The sequence below is a fragment of the Coturnix japonica genome, chromosome 5 (genome assembly GCF_001577835.2).
Source record: "Coturnix japonica isolate 7356 chromosome 5, Coturnix japonica 2.1, whole genome shotgun sequence".
Classification (NCBI taxonomy): Eukaryota; Metazoa; Chordata; class Aves; order Galliformes; family Phasianidae; genus Coturnix; species Coturnix japonica.
Window position 1 is genome coordinate 41,810,515 of NC_029520.1, and position 22,020 is coordinate 41,832,534.

Genomic DNA, 22,020 nt, shown 5'->3' on the forward strand with positions numbered 1-22,020 from the left:
TTTGTATAAAGCGAGCAGCTGAGAATTAACCAAACAATAGCAAATATGAGGGTCTGGTATTGGAATTAGTACTTAAATCTGATGAAACAAGTAGGGCTTGTTTGAGAGGAGCATGACAAAGAAATTGATGATTAGGGAGATACCCTTGGGAATCTTCCAACAGAAGCTCTGCCATTGATTTCTTTTCAAACTGAGAAGGAAAAAGCCAGGTCAAGAGATTGACAAGCAGTGTGTGCAGGGAAAAATAAGTTGCAGTCAGGCAATAATCCCAAATCAAAAGGAGTTCAGAAGAAACAGAAGTACCTAGGCTTGTTTATTTGTAACTGAATTCCTTTAGTATGGATGTTATTCTCTGAGGACACAACTGTGTTGATATTTCCAGTGGTAAGAGCTAGAAGGAAAACAACAAAAGGGAAGAACAGGTTACACTGAGGTATCAATAAATTACTTGCTTTGCGATGCAAAAGAAGGCAAAAGCTGCCCATAAGTATTGTGATACTTATGCAGCACCCTGAAGTACAGCCTTTTGACAGAAAGACTTTTTCTTTTTAATAATTTCTTTTCTAAAATATCTGTGAATATTGGTGGTAGGAAACTACTGCTACCAGTAGCAGTTTATTAATATTATATAAATTGAATGCTTTTTTGTATTAGTTTCTTTATCTGATGTTGCCTATACTGGACTGCACAATTTAGCCAGCAAACTTTCAACATATTTGGTTTCCATTGATAAGAACACTGACCTTATTTTAAAGGACCACGATTGGCATTTGAGGTTCTGGTAACCAATTCCTGTTCCTGACACAAAATTCATATTTGATCTTGAATAGATGGCTTAATTTGTTGTGCCTCATTTGTCTCTTTGTGAAAGAGACTTTGTGGCTTTTGAGAGCACTGTTTCCAAATTTCATTCTCCTAATAATTAAAATCCATTATCTATTTTTCAGAATGGATGTGTAAGTCTGTTTTAATAGGAAACACCCTTGTTATGCAGAAAAATGTTTAAGCCTGCTGCTGGGTGTAGTTCCAACCCCACTATTATAGGCAGGGACACCTCCCACTAGACCAGGTGTCTCACAGCCCCATCCAGCCTGGCCTTGAGTGTTTCCAGGGAGGGGTCACCCACAATCTCTCTGGGCAACATGTTCCAGTGTCTCACATCCTTCACAGTGAGGATTTAACTGACTGTTTTACAAAAAGATTACAAAAGACGATGGTAATAAGCATATGCAGCCTTCCTTTGTGCAAAATTGTTTCTGTAGAAGGTGTTCTGTTGCAATTACTGCTTATATTAATGCTACGTGTTATTCCCCAAAGGTATTATAAGGACTGGGGTTTCCTGTAAGATATTCCCTTCTTGCTGTGCATGGACTTAACTACTGCAAGTAAAATATATTTACATCTATTGTTCTTGAATAGATCTGCTTCAGAGTTTGTTTTTAAGTTGTATCCTTCCGGTCTGATTATTGCATTTCTTTTCCTTTCTAGTGCCAAGGTCACAGCCAAAAGTTGTCTCCGATGAAGATCTGACTGCAACTGAGCAAGCTGCTCATGAAGAGAGGTCTAAATGAAACAGGTCAGTGATATTTACATAATTTTGTTCTTCTGCATTAAGGGGCAATTTTTGGTGAGACAGTACAGAGTTCAGTTTCATAAGAATTATTTCTAGAAAATCTTTTCTAAGGTTTTCCTGAAGTTGGTAAGAGCAAAGCTGGATCCAAGCATTCTGTAGGCTTGAATTAAATGTGATGTGGAATATCTTGTCTGGTTTTCTGATAACTTTAGAGGTACCTAAGACTTTCTTATAGCCCAGTTGCAAACTGGCTGCTGAATGTTTTCTCTAGGTTTTAACACATCTCTGTGTATCTGATCTCTGCTAGAGCAGCTAAATCTGGTCTGGTCTGCATGTACAGATTGACAGGATGGCTTGAGGATGTTGCAATGCTGTGTTAATAGATTGCAAATGCCTGTGAATATCTCAGTGTTTTAAGGAAGCTTTCTGGGTTGGCATTTTGCTGCCAATAGAGGAAGACTCAAGCGTAGTCAAAAAGATGTGTGAATCTGCTTCAGATTCACTAGTGCTTTCTTTAATCTATGTAAACATGTGACAATAGTGGCACTGAAAACATACGTGGTGGAATGATGTGAATTCCATATTACTCACATTCCTGTTGGTCTTTTTTCTTTCTTTCTTTCTTTTTTTTTTTCCCCCCTATTATTGAAAACAACTATTTTGCACGTGTCTTCATGTCTCATATTAGAATTAGGTTTGAAGGATTCCTGTGGGGTTAGGACTGGGCCTAGATATGTGTGAGGACAAACCGCATTTTAGACCCATCATAGTTAGTGGAACTGAGCTTAGATATATGTGCATGCATATATATAGTTTAACCTTGCTTTAAAGTCTCTGGCATAAAAAATGTTGGTTTCCGGGTGAGTGGAAACTTGAATTTAATCAGCTTGTTGATTAATGCCTTGCAAATGGAGTTTCTTTCATTTTTTCAGGAGTACATTATTACTGTTACTCTCATTCATAACCAGATTACTTTCAAGCGTTTAGAGAAAGGTGCATGTTTATGCTAAAGATCAATAAAACAGCAAACAAACCCCAAACGTGAGATAGTACTCTGCCTTTGGGAGTCTGCTGTGTTCCCAGGTGTCTGTACTCCCAGGTGTATAATGCCAGATTACAGCACTGCAGGATCCCACTCTCTGATCAAAACGAGCATAAAACAGAACTACGTCCCCAAATATGAGAGTTATTCCTCTGTTGCAGCACCTCATAGGAATTAAACTGCTAGGGTCTCTTCTCACCCCATCAGCAATTTCTTCTTCCTCTAACAGATGAAGTTCAGAAGTGCTGATCCTAAATAGTAGTTGCAAATACAAATGGTTTGGCTTTGTGTGTGTGTGTGTGTATGTATGTGTGTGTGTGTGTGTGTGTGTGTGTCTTCCTCTTTTCCAGAAACTTCTCCTCACAAAGTCAAAATTGAGGCCAAATTCTCTCTGTGAAAAGCAGCTATTCAAAGTCTTGGGCCACTGCTTGTCTTGCTTCCAGGCCAAGCCATTTTTTGCTATTGAATTATTTACTTAGGATGAGAGTCATCTATAATTATCACAGAAGGATTAGAATCCAACAGGACTTTGAATACATATTTAAAATGTTTACTAGTGTGTGAGCATATTCATTTAATGCCTTGAGAGACTTAGTTTTTCATTACAACTTCACATGTGGTTTACCCTCATTGGTTTTAACTTTCCAGACTGTAAGATGCTTGTTTCGGCTTTTTGTTCTGTCTGTTCTTTTCTTTTGTGCTTCAGGACTTGGCAATGAGATGTACAGTTCCCTTATGTGCACACACTGTGTGTAGTGTTTCAGGTTCTAATTTACACAAGAGACCATGGGCTTTCCACATCTTGATCTGACGTATGCAGTGTCACTGTGTGATGTTTGTTGTTTGCTTTTTCCCTGTTTCTTTTCTCATTTGTTTGGAATATATCTTATTATGCTTGAAAAGTATTTAATAGCACTATGCTGGATGTCTTACTCATTAAATCCCTCTCATAATTGTCCTACCTCTGTTGCAGTCAAAGCTAAGCTGCACTAACATTTCCTCACCTCATAGCTATTAGATCTTGAAAAGCTTATGTTAAATGATTTTTATTTTTTTTCATTTCTTTTCAAGATTTTCTGAGTAATTTTTTTTTGTGTGGATTACTTCTCAGTATGAAAGACAATGTAATATTTATTAAGCTTGCTGGAAAAACTTTCGAGGCAGGATTTATTAATAGTGAAAATTCATTATTGATGCTCTTCTCAATTGATGGGCAGTTTTATGCCTGATTATTTTCATTTTTTATTTTGAAGATGGCTCAGCTGGTGGCTACTCATTGTGAAAAATCCTTCCAAGTCTCCTGAGCCGACAGGTGACTTCACCCTTTGTTTTTAAAAGCTGAACTTCATGACTTGTGCCTATCAACTCAGTTCCACTTATATCAGCTAAGGCAAACAGTTTTGTGTTCCTGTTGTCCTCTTTTCACACGTTTCTCCCAAGTCTACTTCAGACTCTCTAAAACTGACTTATCTTTTGATGGCTGCTCTCTTTGTACCAAAGCTTCACAGATGTATTTCCATCACCTCTGCCCCAGCATTGACTTCTATCTCTCCCAGTACAGCAGTCTGTGGTCCAGCACTTCCATGAGTCCATGATAAGACTGCAGCTGGTCATACTTGGGGTGGAAGTAGATCTTTTCATTTATTTCTCTATTGATGGTCAGAGTTCCTTGTATATACATTGCTTGAAGTTTTAAGTGTTCCTGCATTATACATACAATCACAGGAAAGCTTCTGAATCATTTCCAAGGGTTTTCTAGACTTCTAATCTTAACTTCACATTCTTAACACATTTGTAAAGCATATGTGGCTGAAGTGAGGGTTTTAGTGATGAAGTGATGTGAAACCTGTCCTTTGTGATGGTTAGGAGCACAAAGTGCTGCTTTTAAATTCTATTTCTCTGGGCTGTGTGGCTCAGAGCATCATACCATGATGCCGCAGGGATTAAGACATTCATATGGAACATTCTAGTTTTTAATAAATAAAAGTCCTTAAACATACTGGTGTTCTATTATTTGCCACCAGCGACTATCCTATGTGTTGATTGTGTTACGTTATTTATAAATACTTTAAGTGAATTTTATATAAATCTCAATACTCTGAACTTAAAGTGTTTTAAATTAGCATTCCAAAAATGCCTCCCTCCCAGCACTCCTTCCAGAATACAGTCTGAGCAGACTGCTTCTTTATACTCTGCAGCAGGATAGGGTAGTTCAAGCACAGACTTGAAATCTACCTATATCTTCTGGAAAAGGGAAACAGCATGGCATCTATACTATTACGGTGTCACCGCTCTCTCTTTTTACTTCTTCCTGTTCCTCCCTGTAATACTCAACACTTCTTCATCTCAGCAGGAGGCACAGGGCCCCTTTAGAAAACCTAGAAATCATATCCTTTTGGGCTCTGAGATGCACTCTAAAGAAATTCCCCCTTAGCCCAGACTTCACAATCCTGGGTAAGCTGGTATTATGTACCTGACAACTACAGACATTAAAACACAACCCACTGAGCAAAGATTGGAGTTTTGGCACAGTCATTGTGCCTCACTGTCCAGCTTGTTGTGGAAAATCACTTGTTAAAACAAGTTGTTCTCATATGCACCTAAATAATAATGGATTTTAAGCAAAACTACAGTTAACCTGTTTGAGAAAGCAAACTTGTATTCTAGATCCTTATTTTATACTAATGTTTGCTACCTGGCTAACTTTAAATCACTGCACCTCTGAAAACCTGATTCAGCTCTGGAGGTCACTGCCCTCCTCCTGTGCTTTGGGCAGGGAATGAGCCATTCCTTAGTAATTTCTTCTGAAATTGAAAAAGACTGAAGTCTTTTATTTTACATTAATTTCTAGATCTGCTTTGATCTCTCTGTTTTCTCATTTTATATTTAATCAGAAGCTTTTAGAAGATAGAGCTTTTCAGCTGTATTAGCCATACTGGTATAACATCTTAGCCTTCCCATGAAATGCTACTGCTCCTCACGTAGTAGCAGTGCTCTCCAAATTGCTGCAGCAAGTCTCTCATTCCCTCTGCAAAAGAATAGCTCTGAAAATATTTTCATGCCAAATGTGCACAAAATTGTGAAGAGTTAAATTCATAATAAGACATTCCTGCAGCACTTCTGGGCATAGCTCGTTGGCAAGTTTAATTGGCACTCGGGGCCCAGGGAGCTCCTTCCACCCACATCCATGCTTCAGCTGGAGTGTTTGAGGAGCCGGCACTGCGTAGCGGCTATCTCTGCTTGTTGAACTGACATGAGGCAAGCTATTATCATATAAATGAGATAAGGTCTCCGATAACTGCAGGCTGAAAGTAAAACTGAACCAGATTGCTTGTGGCTGGAAATTTTAAGTGTACCTCTCTGTCTTCAATTTTTTTTTCTTTAAAGTCTGTATACTTTTTCATTCAATCTAGTTGCCTACTCTATAAATGATATAAAGAGCCCTTATGCTTTCCATTAGGCCACCAGTTTTGAATCTGTTTTTGGAGCTAGAACTTTCCTGGTGCCTTTTGTTTCTCCCCTGTTGGTTATTATGAAATCTGGATGCAAAAGAAGTAAAACTGAGAAGTAATAAATCTGTTTTGAAGAAAATATGGATGTCAATCAACAATACAATGCAGCATAATTTCTTCATTCAATCTTGAGAGACTTTAGGAGGTTCTTCTGGGGCAGAACTGCTCCTTTGGGGATTGAGAGCTAACCTGTATCTTCTGGCGAATGATCATGTACTTATCTGGTTTTCTTTGTGACCTTGTAGGCTATGTAGATTCAGTTTACATACATGTTTGACTGATCTTTTTTTTCCCTAGCCCAGCATTTCCCATAGAATTAGACAATTAAGTGGTTGGGATAGTGTCTTGGGCTCCCAGGCTCTGCAGCAATGGGAGTGAGAAGGAAGTGATGGTGTTAGGTACTGCCTTATGTATGCTTAGTTTCTAGTGATGGCTGCAGCTGCTATTAATATTAGTTGCATATTTAAGGGGAAAAAAAAAAAAAAAGATAGTAATTACTAAGTTATGGAATGCTATTCTGAATAGAAGAATATAAAGAAGAATATCCTAGAAACTCTTGTTCCTGCCTCACTTAAATCTGTAATAAATACATGGAGCAGTGTGAGGTGATATATCAAAGGGTCATGGTGTGTTGCATCTATTGGCTCTGCAGTACTAAGTATAATTATGCTGAATGTAGGAACATGTCAACAAGGGGCAGAAGAGCTCTCCGGTCTGAGGGTTCTGGGGGCCACTGCTGTTTTCATCAGGCAAATGTCTTGGTCTTTAACTTAGCTACTGAAAGTTTTTCCTCTCATTACTTCATGTGAATTTTTTCCACGCAGTGTCTCCTTGGATGGTTTGAAGACCTCTACCCATCAGAATATTAAAGCTAGAAATGAGTTTATAATCCTTGGATTAAACAAAATGGATAACATAAAACCATAGTGAGAATAGTTATTTTTATGCTACATAAATAACAATTCAATGCACAGAGTTGCCTATAATATAGAAATAACTAAATTAAAGCTCAGCTTGAATATCACCAAATTCTTGGGCTATAATAAAAACTTTCACAAAATATTGCCTCCTTTAAGCAGTATCTTCCTTCATTTACAGTGCTACAGTCCAGTATTTTTGCTTATGCTTGCTATCATTTCACAATGTCCTTCACTTCAATTTGATGCCCTCAACAAGGGAGTTGCTGAGGGGCTGGGTTTTTTTTGTGGCTTGGCAGAAATATCAATCCCAAGGAGAAATGAAAAAGCTACACTTTGATCATCTATGTTCCCCTACAGTATTATGAACTTTAATATAAATCTTCAAACTTGAAGAAGAAATTTTTGGAAGATGGGTCAGATACTTCAAAGAAAACTGTCTCCGTCTAAAGAATAAGGAATCTATTCCTCTGGAACACAGTGTATTCTTTTGGATGCACAGGTATCCAAGCATGTGCATCATCCTATGGACGTGTTGCTGTCCAGAGGATACTGAAACACAGAGTGAGACAGAATATCTGATGGCATAGGAAGAAACATCAAACAGTAAAGGCAGAATGAGAGAAAAATGAATGCTAAGATTAATATTTCAGCAACTTATTTAAAACGATCTAATTGCAGTTTGAATTATTAAATTTGCTTAGGTGACCAGTGTGGGAAATAAGTTTATTTTAAACATTTTGCAATCTTGGAGAACTCAATTTTTGGCCAAACTAATGCATTGTTGTATACATCTGAATTGGACAGAAAGAGTCCTATACCTAACAAAAGTTGCTGGAGAAGTAGAAAATCTTGGACCTGAAAAATGAAATGTGAAGAGCATTCAAGGAGATGGAATCTGTAGTTTCCTTTGTCTTGACTGTTCTTTCTTTGCAAATAGGAACACATGGGGAATTTCTTCATAAGATTTCTGCAGGTCATTCAGACCATACTTTTTGCACTGACTAAAGTTAATCTGTAAGGCAAAAGTTAAACCATCAACCTGCAGGAAGCCAAAAGCAGTGAAGGTCAGTGGCTCAGTGTTTCCAGTCTGTTATTGATAAACACTGAAGTGTACATCACAACTTCTGAAATGGAGGAATAGTGCTAATGCCTGCTGCATGGAGTTGCCTGCTGTGGGTTCTCAGCTGGAAGAGAATAGGCTTGTGAAGGCATAGTTATGTAATCATTTAGGTTGGACAAGGTGAACTATCCAATCCAGCCATAAACTACAGTTTGCCCTGGGTCCAGTACAAATGGCTCTCCCATCTTTCTTGTGAGAGGACATAGGAGGAGGCAGTCATCGAAATGCAGCCTGACCTGACTTCTTTTAAAGGTTTTATATATGTTTCAGAGAAGGCTGGAACATAGAACTGATATATTTGTTAAACATCGGAAACAACTTCTCAGTGTTGCTACAAACTGGTTCTTAATGATGAAACAAAAGGAGTTAGGCTCCATCTTATTAGTTACCGTGGAATGGCAAGCTTTTACATTTCCAGCCTCCAGGCTGTTCTGTGTGTGCATAGAGCACTATGGTTTTTGTGATGTCACAATTAAAGACCTTGGACTTCAATGATACCTTCTCTTTTTCCCCTCCCCCCTCCCACCCTTCTGGATGATAGAATGAAGCCTTTTCAATTGCAGGTAAATAAAACAGCATCCCCAAAGGCACAGACAAAAGCAGGCTAACAGATACCTAAAACCAAAGTATATACCTTACGCAGGGCTTTATGTGCTCTGGAAGAAACTTTTGCCTTGCAAAAGATGAGCATTAAGCTATGTGTAGTGTGTACACTAGAGGCTTAAGTTTGATTGCTAGGTATCAGAGCTGGAAAGGAATCGAGGAAAAAAAATCCATATTGTATTATTGAGGACCATGAATGTGTCTGATGTTAAGGAATCTTCAGTGTAGCAGAGAATGTGTGCTGTAAGCCTTTAGATAACTGTATTTTAATGCCTTCCCAGTGTAAACAATACTGTGAATTCTGTCAGAGACTTGGCTTTGAGCTCAATTGAATGTTTTCCTGCCACCTTCCTTGTTGGCATCTCTGCAGAATGAAAGGGGACATAGAGAGGAAAGAATAAAAATGTTTGCTGTGAATGGACACAGTGGTATCTCTAAAAGCACTGAGTTCAATTAGGAGAGGTTAAGAAACCTCTGCCTGTAGAAATACCCCTGTATCAGGCAGCAGATTCTTTCCTAGTGTTGCTGTACTGGTGCCTGGAGGCCCACTTCAGCTTCCAGCTGCCTGGTGGCAGCAGGCAGAGCTCTGATGCATTCCCCCATGACAGCTGCCTCCTTCATGTTGCAAGATCTTATCCTGCTGGAAAATGGTGCAGGCAGCTGAAAACAGATCCTTCACAGATTGGCATCAAGTAAGAGTATTTGTCAGCCAGGCTATGTATTTACGGTAAGTTTGCTTGAAGAAAGCCCAAAATATTCATTGTCTTAGTAGTATTGTGCCATAATGAGGTGTTTTCAGGTTTTCCATTCAGCACACATGTTGCTCTGTTGGCCAGATGTCCCTTTGAAACCATCTCATCTGAGTTATACCTCCTAACTGTCAGCACTCACTTTTTCTGAACATCTTAAATACAGCCCTAGAGTCATATTCAACCTTTAATTCCTGAACAGAGTGTAGTTATTATTCACCTTACAGTTAATTCTCTGACAGAGTTTCTGCAGGGTATGAATTTTTTTTTTCCCTGACTCTTCCTTATGGAGTTCTTCAAAGCTTATGTCTAATCTTTATTTCTTTCTGCGCTGGGGAACTTTGTCTCACAAACTTGTTAAGGTCTGTTTGTGGAAGAAATCATTAGTCATAGATACTGAGCTACTAAGTCTTTGTAGCCTAATTAAAAGCAAGCTCCAACTGGAGCCTGTTTGGGTCGAACAACCTGTGTGATCTCACAGCAAAAACAACTGCTTTGTTAGCAAATGATGGGATCCGTCATGCTGAGCAGGACTTGTTTCACTGCCACCATAGGTGAGGTTGTCCCATGTTTGATCAGCTGACATAAAGTCAGCATGGGGGTTGCTGTTGGGATGAGTTGGTGTGTGGGTGGTTGTTCCAACTCTCCTCCAAACCCATGTGCAGAATATCGCTAAGGCATTCATCTGGGGGACCAGGTCAGCAGAATAAGCCTGTCTCACGCTGAAGCTATCTTATCTTTTCTCCATGTGCTTAAATGCCTTTTGTTAGAATAAAGCACGTAACTCCATTAGTATTTAGATTGCACCAGTACCTAATTCTGAAGGTTTGACACTTCAAAGGTATTTAAGAGTTCTGAAATATTCATAAAGCTTCCTTTCTTGCCTTTAGCTATCCTTTTACCTAACTTGTACTCCTTGGTGTAATGATGCAAATACTTGAGACAGTGTATAAATCTGGAATAGAGCAGCAGCCTGTGGCCTTTTACTGTTCCTCTGATGTGTTGCCACTTGCAGAAACTGCATCCTTAATTAAGACAACAGAGAAATTGTTGAGTGTGACAGGTCGGGTATAGTCTTGGCATTCACAAAGAGTTGTATGTTGCCTCTTGAATTTAGCCAAGAATCCCCTTTGGTGGCCCTTAACTCAATCTCTACTCTCAGTTGAAGACTCCAGGTTTAAAACACAAAACAAAAAGCCAAATAATAATAATAAAAATCCTAACCAACAAAATAAAACCAAATTCACAACCTAAAGAGGTTGTGAGCATTTCTGAAAGTGCCTGAACATACCATCTTAAGTGTTTTTTAGTGTTTGTTTAACACTTGTGCTAATTGGAGTTTCTTCTCTGGTAGGTCATTGGTGTAAATGGGTTAAAGCTTACAGGGAAAAGAAATGGATAAAATAAAAGTAAAGTTATCTATGCGTATACATATATAGTTTTTAAGGTTTTATGTAGCTAGCTCATCTCAAATTACCTATTAGTATATTCCTCCCAACCATTAACATGGTACCTAAGGCACTGGACTTTTGACCCTTTGTTGTGTAGTTCATTATGTACTGCTGAACAGCATACAAGCACGTATTACTTAAGCTTACAGTAGAATTAAATCTAAACAAAATGCACTTGAATTAAATAACATAAAAGTAATGAAATGATGTTCATTCCCAAAATTCTCCAAATATAACTGATGTTTATATTGTAATGTTGTATTTTGACAAATAAGAAAAAGCTTGTAGGATATCTAGATCATGAAAGACTACTTAAAAAAATACTAGGCAACTGTAACTTTATGTATCAATAAATACTTAGGCTTTTTAGAGACCTTAAAAGCTATTGCTGGCTATGAAATCATCAGTTGCTGTCTAGAAAAACAATATTTGGAAACACTCATTCAGTAAAATGTGTAGCATAAAACCCTCAGTGTAATAAACAATGTAATAAAAACTGTCAGTGCCTTAATTGTTTAAAAGGTGCCTTCAAGCCTGAAGCCAAGACCATGTAGTTAGAATAATGACTTAAGGCGTTAGAAATTTATGTTCAGTTATTTGCTTGGCTGTGGATATTTTCTACATGACCTGTGGTCTGTCTCTGTGTTGCTTGGCTCCCTGCATGCTGGTGTGGATACACACCTGTCTCTTTGCTCTGCAAGGTAGATCCTTGCTTACCAACTGCATGCCTGCTTCTTGCTTTACTCTTGTGGATAGTTAGCAGAATCAGCTCCAGCTAAAACATTCATAATTTAGCTGTTTTATTTTACATGTGTGATGCGTAAAGTCAGTGCATGCAGCTCTGCTGATAAATAGGACCTTGTTAAGCAATGGTATCTCAACTGCATCCCAAAACAAGGATCATATTTCCTCTCCATTTCCCGTAGCAAAATACTTGTAGTTTAGAATTAGTGCCATATTATACCAGAGGAAAATGTTTTTGGTGATTCTGGGTAAAGATTTATTTTCCTATTGAAATGCAACTTATTCATGTGAAATATTTTCTTACTCAAGTTCAGATGGCTATCAGTCCCCTATCCATGCAGCTCTCTGCTGTAATGTCTGTTGCACCAGAACAAAATGAGCTGAAGCAAGTTTACATCCTACATGTTAGGACCCTCTGGGTGCAAGTTAAGGGGTTAATCCTTTTGCAGTTTTGCATTTGAGTCTCAGTATCACTTGAGGTTGCCAAGTTGATGGCAGCATGCATGAGACATTGCCACCCAGCAAGTCTTAACAGGCTAAATCTCAGAGTGACCTGAGTGACAGACTGACACTCAGTTCACTGTGAATATAAGAAGGGTAAGATGAAACTGGTAGACCTAGTTGTTAACTATCTAGATGAAAGGTTTCTGGAATAATGTTATGTTTTTGGAATGCAAGCATTGTATTTTATTCTACTTATCTGCACTGTTGGTTCCTATCAGCACTTTTGGAGGTAGGATGCAGCTGACAAGTTAAATTACTTGTGTAAGGAAATGGGATTTCTGGATTCACTGCTCTGCCTGGCCAATGTTTGAGGAAGCTCAACTTCCAGTTAAACCCTTGCTTTCACTGTTGCCAGAAAAATCCCAGTGGAAGGATTAGATGTGTCTGAGGGATGTGAACAGGGAAATGTGTGAACTTGTAGGGCATCCTGCTCTAAATTATGATTGTTGGTTTAATTATTTACTTTTTAAAAAACTGGTCTTTGCAAGCCATGGAAAAGATCAGTCAGTAGGGAACTACAGCATGTTCTTCTGAATGCTTGTCCTTTTCCTTAAATATTCAAACCAAGGAACCCCTCCAACCATTTATAGGTCCTTTGTGCACTTCAGTGCCCTCTGGGAAGCGTAGCTTTGTGGGCTGAGGAGTATGCTCCCTGGATGCTAACGTTGTCATTATCTGACTTTAGAATTTTCCATCCATCCTCCAATGTCTGCACCCATCCACCTGTTGTGAAGTGACACAGCACAGATTGGAAAATGCTGTGGACTAATAATATATCTTTGTATACTTGAAGGTTGTAGGTTTATTTTTGAAGGGGTCTTTGTCATGTTCGTGAGTTGAATTGCACACAGACAGAGGTAGTAATTTGGAGTCCCAAATATTATCTCAAATTTAACCCACCTTCTGTAGCATTTTCTGCCCAAATTATGGGATATTTGAGCCTTAAGTTCAGATACTAGCCTTTGGTCAAAAACACTTGTGGATCTCCCTTGTTTAATTTCAGAATACTAATAACACATGGAGAACAAGAGAGAGAAAAAGCATCAGCCTTTACTTGATAGTCTTCTCTGTATTTTCACTACTGTTTAACACTTACCCAGCATTGGATCAGCCCTTGCTTAGGGCCCTTCCACTTCAGTGCACTTGTAGCATGATGCCTCATGCAATGGAAATATCTGGGCAATAGGCACCGAGCCAGGGTGCTTCTTCACCAAAGCTGTCATGATCCTATCTGTTTATGTGTTGCCATGGGGACACCACTTATTTTCTTCATATATATATATCTGGGCAATATATGGTGTAAGCAGGTATAGCTTCAGATGGTTGACATTTAAAGTAAACTGATTACAAAACTATTTTCGTTTTCTCTGCTCGGCAATTTAAGACATTATTTATATTTCTGTTATAAAAGCTCCTGGCAAAAACTGTCTAGGACTGTGACTCCAAAACCTAGAGACTAAACAATTACTTCAGCAAAGATTTCAGTGTGCCATCTGACATGCTGCAAATTGCCCAGCGTATATAATCCTATTAATGGAAGTGGGGAGATGAGATCCTTTTATGCTCAGAATCAACAAATGCTGCAGACCAAACTTTGCTTATCTCGAACAGCTAAGTAGCACAGAGAACTGAATCTGATGGTTGGTTCCTTGACTCACCAAGTAAACACAGATAATCCCACATACTCTGAAACTGACAGAGTGAAATCTTGCTGCTGCCTTTCATTAAAGAATCACTAAAATCTATTTGTTTCCCTTCCACAACCCCAGGCCTGCTTGCATTTTCTTTTCATGCTAAAATATTCTTTGTGTTTCAGTATTACCAAGAGTATCCTATTAGCCCAATTCATGTAAAGGTTTCTTCTTCTGTTTTCACCTCTACGTAAATGAGACCCTTCTCTGTCATGAGCACTATTACGTTTCAGGAAATAATATTCCAATATTCCTTCAAGAAACTATGTATAAAAAAATTACTAATGAGGTCACAATGTCAGACCTTCAGAATTTCAGAAACAATAACTGTAGATGCCCAATGCAATCTCTCTCAAGCACGACTGTGCACTTTTGCTGCTATCCAGTGTTCATTTAATTTTGTACTAAGAAAAACAAAAACTTGTGTTTTTGTTGTTGGTTTTTTTTTTTTCTTCATTTAGTAAGGATTTGCTTGTATTACTTCTAACAGATTTTGAAATGATCAATTTCTTATTTTGTAAGTGTATGACTAGCTTCCATTTCTGCTAAGGGCGTTACGGTTAGAAACACAAAGCTCCCTGTGGACAAGCCTCAGAATCAAATGACACACCTTGCTGCTTGGAGACAGCAAAGAACCAGTGAGAGATGGTGATTTTGACTTCTGCCTCCAACAGGCACAGGCACTGGTGTTCTCAGCATGTCTCAGCTATCTTCTCGTTTCCTTGGCCTGAACTTTTCATTCTCTTTCAGTCACTCATCCCAAACCTGCCTCACTTCTGTACCAATCCAAAGCTCCTAAAGCATTTTTAGGGAGGTTTTTTATGCTGTGTCCCCCTGACTCCATACAATTTTTGGTATTATTGTTTCACAATTGATATTTACAGGTGTCAAAAGTTAAATTGAATGTTTGGACTCATTCACTGTTTCGTGCTGTTGTCTTCCCCTAGGAAGTAAGCATTTGTAGAAGTTAAACTAAGCTACTGTTACCTTTTCTACTTTAAAATCAAAGTAAAATGCATAACAATCTGGGTGGTAGACTTGTTTGTTACCTTAGATGTTTGATAAGCCAAATGGTGTCTCTGTCACTAGGGAATATACAGAGAATCATAATTTGGGTTCAAAAGAACCTCCAGAGGTCATCCACTCCAGTCTTCTGTGCAAAGTAGATCTAGCTAGAACAGGTTGCTCAAGGTCATGTCCAGTCATCATCCTGCTCACATTAAAGCCAGATTGCTCCAGAATTTCTGGGACACCCCAGGCTTTCTGAAGAGTTACCCGCTACTCTCTGCTTTGGTGGGGTGAAACAGTATGCCTCAGTGGGGTTTAGTGAAGATACAGGGGGGTAAAACAGACAAACGCAGGAAAGGCTATACTGCAGTTTGCTTTTGGAGAAAAAAAGACAAGACTAAATCCTAAATAAATGAAGAAAAAACTGGTTGCCATCCCTACTTTTGTTGCATGTGTGTGTGTTTGTTTTTTGGTAGTTGCTGTGTGTTTTAAAATGCTGAGCTTGTAGAATGTGGAAGTAAACCTAATAGGTCAGAAATAATTGCTGAGGAATTTCATACCCTTCCCAGAAAACTTCCCTCTGAACTGCTACTGCACACTGCACACAGCGCGTATTTATTCTGAAGAGAACCCACAGTGTTTCTAATGCCTTTTGTTGCATGTGCTGTGCATCTCCCGTGGTGTGATGTAATGCAACATGGCATGTGGTGTTATAAATAGAATGATGAGATCTCGCAAAAACCTGCCTAGCAGGCAAATACAGTCTCTCTTTTTTTTTTTTTCCTTTTTTTTTTTTTCTCTGCCAAGACGTACCTTCTTCTCTTGCACCCTCTTGCTCAGGTTCCTGATGAGTGGCTGGGTTGGAGTAGCTTTTCCTCCCAAATTCCTTTTGTTTTTCAGCAGCGCTGCAAAACATTCATGAGGGCAGTGTCTTTCTTCCATCAGCTCCCGCCTCTCCTTTCATCTGTGTCTATGCATTTCTAATTTGCTCGGTGCTATGGGCAAGATGTTAATTTTAGTAACCTTGTGTAATTACTCTGAAGTCAATGGAGTTAATGCTTGCATACAACACTTCTCCAATGAGAATCTGGGTTTATGTTGTCTCAACGTATTGAACGTAACAAAACCAAACCTTCCAGTAAATTCAATCCTCAACCTCTGTGGCTTTCGTGGCAATGCCACTGGTGGAATAATATTCAGACAATGTTTTAAAATAGGCTATAGCGTCAGAGTTACTGACGTGACCATGTGTGAGCAGTTCCCTGGGCTTTCTGGCAGTCATACTGCTCTGCAATTTCATGGTCCCCAGCTTGTACTGTGCTCTCTGCAAGAGTGCTGGGTTACTATATTTATACTCTGCAGTTACAAATACTGCTTCACCAGCATTTATTTCTAGAACTGTTTGGGTTTCCAGGCAAGCTTCTCCTCTGAGTCCCAAACCAAGAATAGTGCCTTCTAGCTGTATCTTGTATGAGTTGAAGGTCATATATTAATTGCCTGCTAATAGGCATTAGTGTGAAACATCTAATTGGGACTAACTGGGAGTCTCTCTTATATTTGTCTGCTAGGAAAAAAAAAATATATATATATATATATATATATATTTATTTATATATTAATTTATAAACATAAATTAATATATAAATAAAAAAATAAAAGAAAAATAAAATAAAAATTAAATATATATATATATATAAATAAATATATATTTATTTATGTATTAAGTATTTCATAGGGGAGAGACTGCACGATGCTTCACTTTGTTCCTGATGTACAAAGAGGAACAAATGCAGCCAAAAAATAACAGGCTTGTTTAAACCTTCCAACTGATAGTGAGTCCATACAGAAGAAAACATTAACCAGGGAAGATGTTAGCACATGAATGCTGCATTGAGTTGAAACTCCACACATTGTGTTTGGCTCAGTAATTTAAGCAAAACAAAACAGATTCTGCCTAAAGCAACACAGCCCTTGTTAAATTTCACAACTCATGAAACATTTGCAATGCTATAGTGTTACAAATTAAAAGCATGTTTATATGCATGATTAGATGCATATCACAGAATAGTAAGGTCTTTTTCTTTACTCTTTCCAGTTATGGTGAAAATTGATCTTTTATTAAACTTTATCTTCTGTTGTGTAATTTTTCCTCAAGTTTTGAATATTTCACATCCCCATTTAGATCTGCTGCACGTCTTGTTTTCTTTTTGTTTTCTTTAACTGTTGTTCTCTGCATCAGGATTTCTTCTCTCTTTATTTGTTCTCATCCACTTGAAAGAATTTATTTTTATCCATGGTAGAGAAAAGCAGTATGACAAAGTAATGAAAACAAATGTTGCTCATTCTTCCATCATAGAATATTTTTCTTCTACCAACTGTTGTGCATCTACCTACAGCCTTTGCGCTCCTCAGACACATGAATATACCAGGGTCTGCAATCCAAAACACAGAAGTTCAGGACTTCTGCAACTTTTTAGCATATAGTCAGGAAGTAAGATAAGTTCAGGGCTCTCTGATGCTTTCTGAAGAGCAGAATCAAGTGTTACAATGCTTGAATACTTTGGTCTTTGATTTCTTTTATTGGAAACCAAAATATATCATTAAAAAAATACATGAACCGTAAGAAAGTGTAATTGCTTATAAAACCTACATAAGAGCTCTTAATTACTGATCTTGTTTCTCATTCTTGGTGGATAAACATGAAGAGGTGACTAAATAAACCAAGTACATGCTTAGGGGATTTTTGAACATTAAATGTTTAGTTGAATTTTATATTCGTGACATTAAAGCCTGTGCTCAGCTATAAAATGAAATCTGAAGTTAATCATGACTTTAATAACTTCCTGGAGTTGAGGAATGACTTGTAGTAATATGAATAAGTTTTCTATAATTACCCCAAATTTTGTTCTGATAATTGTCTTGTAATAGGGCATAGAGAGCAAGAGAAACTCTTACTGGAAAGGTGAGGAGAAACTGAACTCCTCAACTCTGACCTAATCCACTGGTGGAAAGAGTCTGAAATGTCTTAAGGTGCCCCCTCCTTTGCTGTTCTCTCTGCTACCAGTTGCGTGTAATCATTCAGTAAGCTCATACTACAAAGTGAAGATGCATCTGCAGTTTTTACCATGTTTTTGTGTCAGTCAACTACCCTGTAAAACATTGTTTAAGACAATGAAAGAGCTTTTGCATCTTTAATCAAATCTGATGCTTTCATAGGTTTACTTTTCCATTGTACTCATAAGGGATTCCCTCATATTGAAAATCCAAGCACAGGCTTTTCTGGGGATGAGGGAGAATGGGAAAAAGCAAGTTATTCCTTATGCTACATTTGTTTGCTTCTCGTATCTTCTGGCTGCAGCGTGATCCTGCAGTAAGTGCCTCCATGACCCCACTGAGAATGCTAAAGAGCTGAAGTTGGAGAGTGCTAAAGAAAGGAATTACCTAAAATTCAGACAATGTGTCTGGGACACTGCAAAATTTAGTAATCCATTCCTAACCCTCTATGTTGCCAGAGACTCTCCAAAGCATAGATATTCCTGGAGGCAGAGCAACTAGGTAGTGAAAGAAAGTAAACTAAAGAACTCAAGGCTGCTGATAAGCAGTGGCTGTTTCATGGTTTTACTTCTGAGCCGCTGAGACAATCAGAAGGGTTGTTGTTGTTTTGTTTGTTTTTGTTTGTTGGTTTTTGCAAAGAAAAGCATTATAAAAGCATTATAGAAAAACTATATAGAGGAGCAGTCTCCTGCCAAATGCTGGCAGTAAATCATTGACTCCTGCCTTCCTGTTCCTGGACAGAATCTTTGGGCAGCCTTAGAGCTGCTGTGGGGAAATGGGATGTGCTTTGGTGACACAGTGACAGCAGTGGTGGCAACTGCAGCAGGAACTCTGCATACTTGTGTTTTTGCGAGCCTGTTTGACAGGCTGGTTGCCTGTGTCTTTGTAGCAACTACCTGTGGCACAGTTGTGCCATGGTTGATTGGTGTTTTTTTTTCTCTTCATTTTTTTCCCCCTCCTATTAATAAAGCTCAAAAAAGACATGATAATAAGTCTCTATGCTTAATAAGACTCTGATCAAATTATGAATATTAAGGGCACTTTTCCATACCTTCCATCACAGTAAGTGATGAACCAGAAACTTCACCATTTATTAAGCCTCAGAGCACATCACAGCTGTGCAGTGCATTTTTTCCCCTCACGAAGCTTGAGAGCTGTGCTCTGGAATTTGTGTCCAATTCTTTCACAGGTGCGTTTCAGGTTAATGGTCTTACAGCACAACTGAATTCAGCACATAGTAGATGTTACTTCCCCATGTTTGTCTTGAATACGGGAACAGATGAAACGTGAAGCCAGCAGTGTTCAAAGTCACTCTGATGTCAGACTAACTTTTCTATCAAGACTGTTAAGTGCAACTGAACAAAACACAAATTACTTTCTTTTATTTTTTGTATTCTCTTGAATTTCTAAAGCTTGTTACTAAATGAAGAGTCAGTTTATCATCCTATAGATTCCTGATGGAAATAATTATCTTCTCTCACCACTGAGAATCAATGCAATAAACTATTCTTGAGATCTATTCTACCAAAGATAGGTGTTTAAAAATGTTCTCTGCATGAGTAATTGTTTTCTGTGTTATCTGAAGAGAGAAATAGATTTACATCCCAGAAACAATTGCAATCTGCTAAAATTGGCCTCTTTCACGAAAGCCAATTAATTTTTTTTCCTGTTTTCCCCATAACAGTTCAGTTTTGATATGGAAACTATCTTGAGTCACAGTGATATGGGGTCAAACTTATCAGAATATATTTTCTGGTCATTCATCATTGTGCTGTGTGGGTCTTGACTTCATTCTCCCTTGCTTCCCCTCACTAGGAACGTGTCATGCCTGCTTATTTTCTTTTTGATTATGATTATTATTTCCTTTTTGCTATAGCTTTCACAGTAAATTTGAGTGCAAGCTCTTTAATCTTCTCATCTTTTCCCATGTCAGAAATTTCCCCTTATGCCTGACCGTGCCGCTTTAATATGCTGCGGTTTTGGTGGAAATCAGGGGATTATGGTTTTCATTTGAACAGGAAGCCAGTCAACTTGATGGAGAATTTATATAAGATTTGCCCCTTTAATGATGGTTAGCGGGATAGTTAATCTGAATAATAATGCCTGATCCTGGTAATAAAATGTTCCAGTTCTTGTGCTTATCACTAGTGGTGCTGGGACGATGCCTCCCTTGTTTTTTCAAGAATGGGAGAATGAACGCTGCACTGTTAATTATCTTAATTATCTTAATGCAAGGTTTATTTTGTGTCAATAAACCTGATCATTATAAATAACTTTGAAAAACATGGTTAAATGCTCGGAATTACAGAATACTGCAACAGAAGTTTAAATGGCTTCTTCGTTTCTTTTATGCAAGAAAAGACAAGTTCCAAGTCTTTCTTATGAAAGAAGGAAGAGTGTATAAATAGTAGGGAAGAACACTGTATTTCTATGTTCTTAAGCTCTTGACAAACACAGCAGAGAAAAAAATGAAGCATTAACTTCAAGGACAGAGTGGGCTGGGGGTAAAGCCATTAAAATAGTTGTCATGAGAGATACTTTATCAAAAAGGCAACGAAGTCTGCTGCTCCTGTGTTTGTAACTGTGTGCTATTTGATAGATGCAACCTTTTGCAATAAATAAATGAATTGCATACACGTCCATAAATATAAATGCCAGATGATTTGTGTGTGGCAAAATAAAGGTGTTTTTTTAGTCAACCTTTTCTGTTTTCAGTAAATATTTGCCTCCTGAAATGTTTGCCATGACATTTAATAATTTAAAACTATTATAACTATGGTGAGCTTACTCTCCAAAAAGCCAGGTTAGACTTAATAAAACCAGGCAGCGAATAGATAAATGATACAAATGAATTCCTATTTGAAGCACAGCCTGTGCCAGGAAAGGAGTAGAGCATTCTTCTGGAGTATTTATTTCTGCTTCATTAACTGCTGAGGGAATAGCCTTTGTATGTTCAAGCCAGGGATTTTCTTCTAGATATCTCAAGTAAAAATTGTAGGGCTCTTTTGTGCTTTTAACTGTGTTTAAGGCATACGTGTTAAATGTGGTCAAATACTGCTCTGTGTTGTAAAACATACACAAAGAGCACAATAACACTGCTTGATAGAGTAAATTCTCAGCTACTAAACACTATTTCTCAACTCAGATGCTAGCATTAGCTATGCATTTTCACCAGCAGTGAACAAGAGTGTGCATGCCATGCTCATAAAAATCTATGCCAATGGAGGCAACCCACAATTTCATAGTCACTGTGGTGGCACCATTGCCATGAAAATATCCACACAGTCCATTCTTCATCAGCACAAAGAGAGGGATGTCAGAAAGCACAAATCCAGACAATGTGGTGAGTGTGGTAGGATGGTCGAGCCAAGGTTGGCAGTGTGCTCCATGATCTTCAAACTAGCATGGGGACTGACTCTATCATTTTGCAAGAAAAAGTTTCTCTTCTCTTGAGGAGGAATGCACTTCTGACTTCTATGGGGAGGGCAATATGTTAATCGGACATCATAAATTGTTTTTGTAACATACTTTATACAATTCTTTATTTAATTGTCCTTAGTATTCCTCTAATACATATGGACATGTGCAATTCATCTGACAGGCAGAATACAATTGCTCTAATATTTTTTCTACTTTTAATATATATGCTGCTTCTGCTAAGAAAAGGGTAAATGTGACTAAATTTTAGTGACTAAAGAGAGCTGTATGTATACAGCTTTAGTATGGACAGATCCCAGTATAGAGGGATCAGCATCAAGATCAGGATGGCCCTCTATTTTCATGCTAGCTGTGATGCAACTGTTCTCTCATTTCCAGCAAATCTTGGCTTCTATCACCTCATCTAAATACTTTCACAAGTTTTTCCTTGTTAGGGGTCTTTCAGAGCCACTGCTGACGAAACTGTGTATGTTGAAAACCTCTGCATCAAGTATGTTTTATAATTCCTCAAACTCACTTAATGAAACTTGGACCTCATTATATCTTGAATCAATTATCAAGTTTTGAATGCTTATCACTTAAATGTTGATTTCTGAAGTGGTCGTTAAATA

At 38.1% G+C, this 22,020-nt stretch overlaps 1 long non-coding RNA gene across 4 annotated transcripts in view; it reads left to right on the forward strand.

Moving 5' to 3' along the window:
• LOC107315262 overlaps positions 1-22,020 on the forward strand; it is a 140,346-nt gene that overhangs the window by 21,061 nt on the left and 97,265 nt on the right. For all 4 annotated transcript variants that reach the window (XR_004307478.1, XR_004307479.1, XR_001555831.2 and 1 more), the window contains exon 2: positions 1,489-1,576. This is a non-coding gene — a long non-coding RNA (uncharacterized LOC107315262). The remainder of the gene's footprint in view (positions 1-1,488; positions 1,577-22,020) is intronic.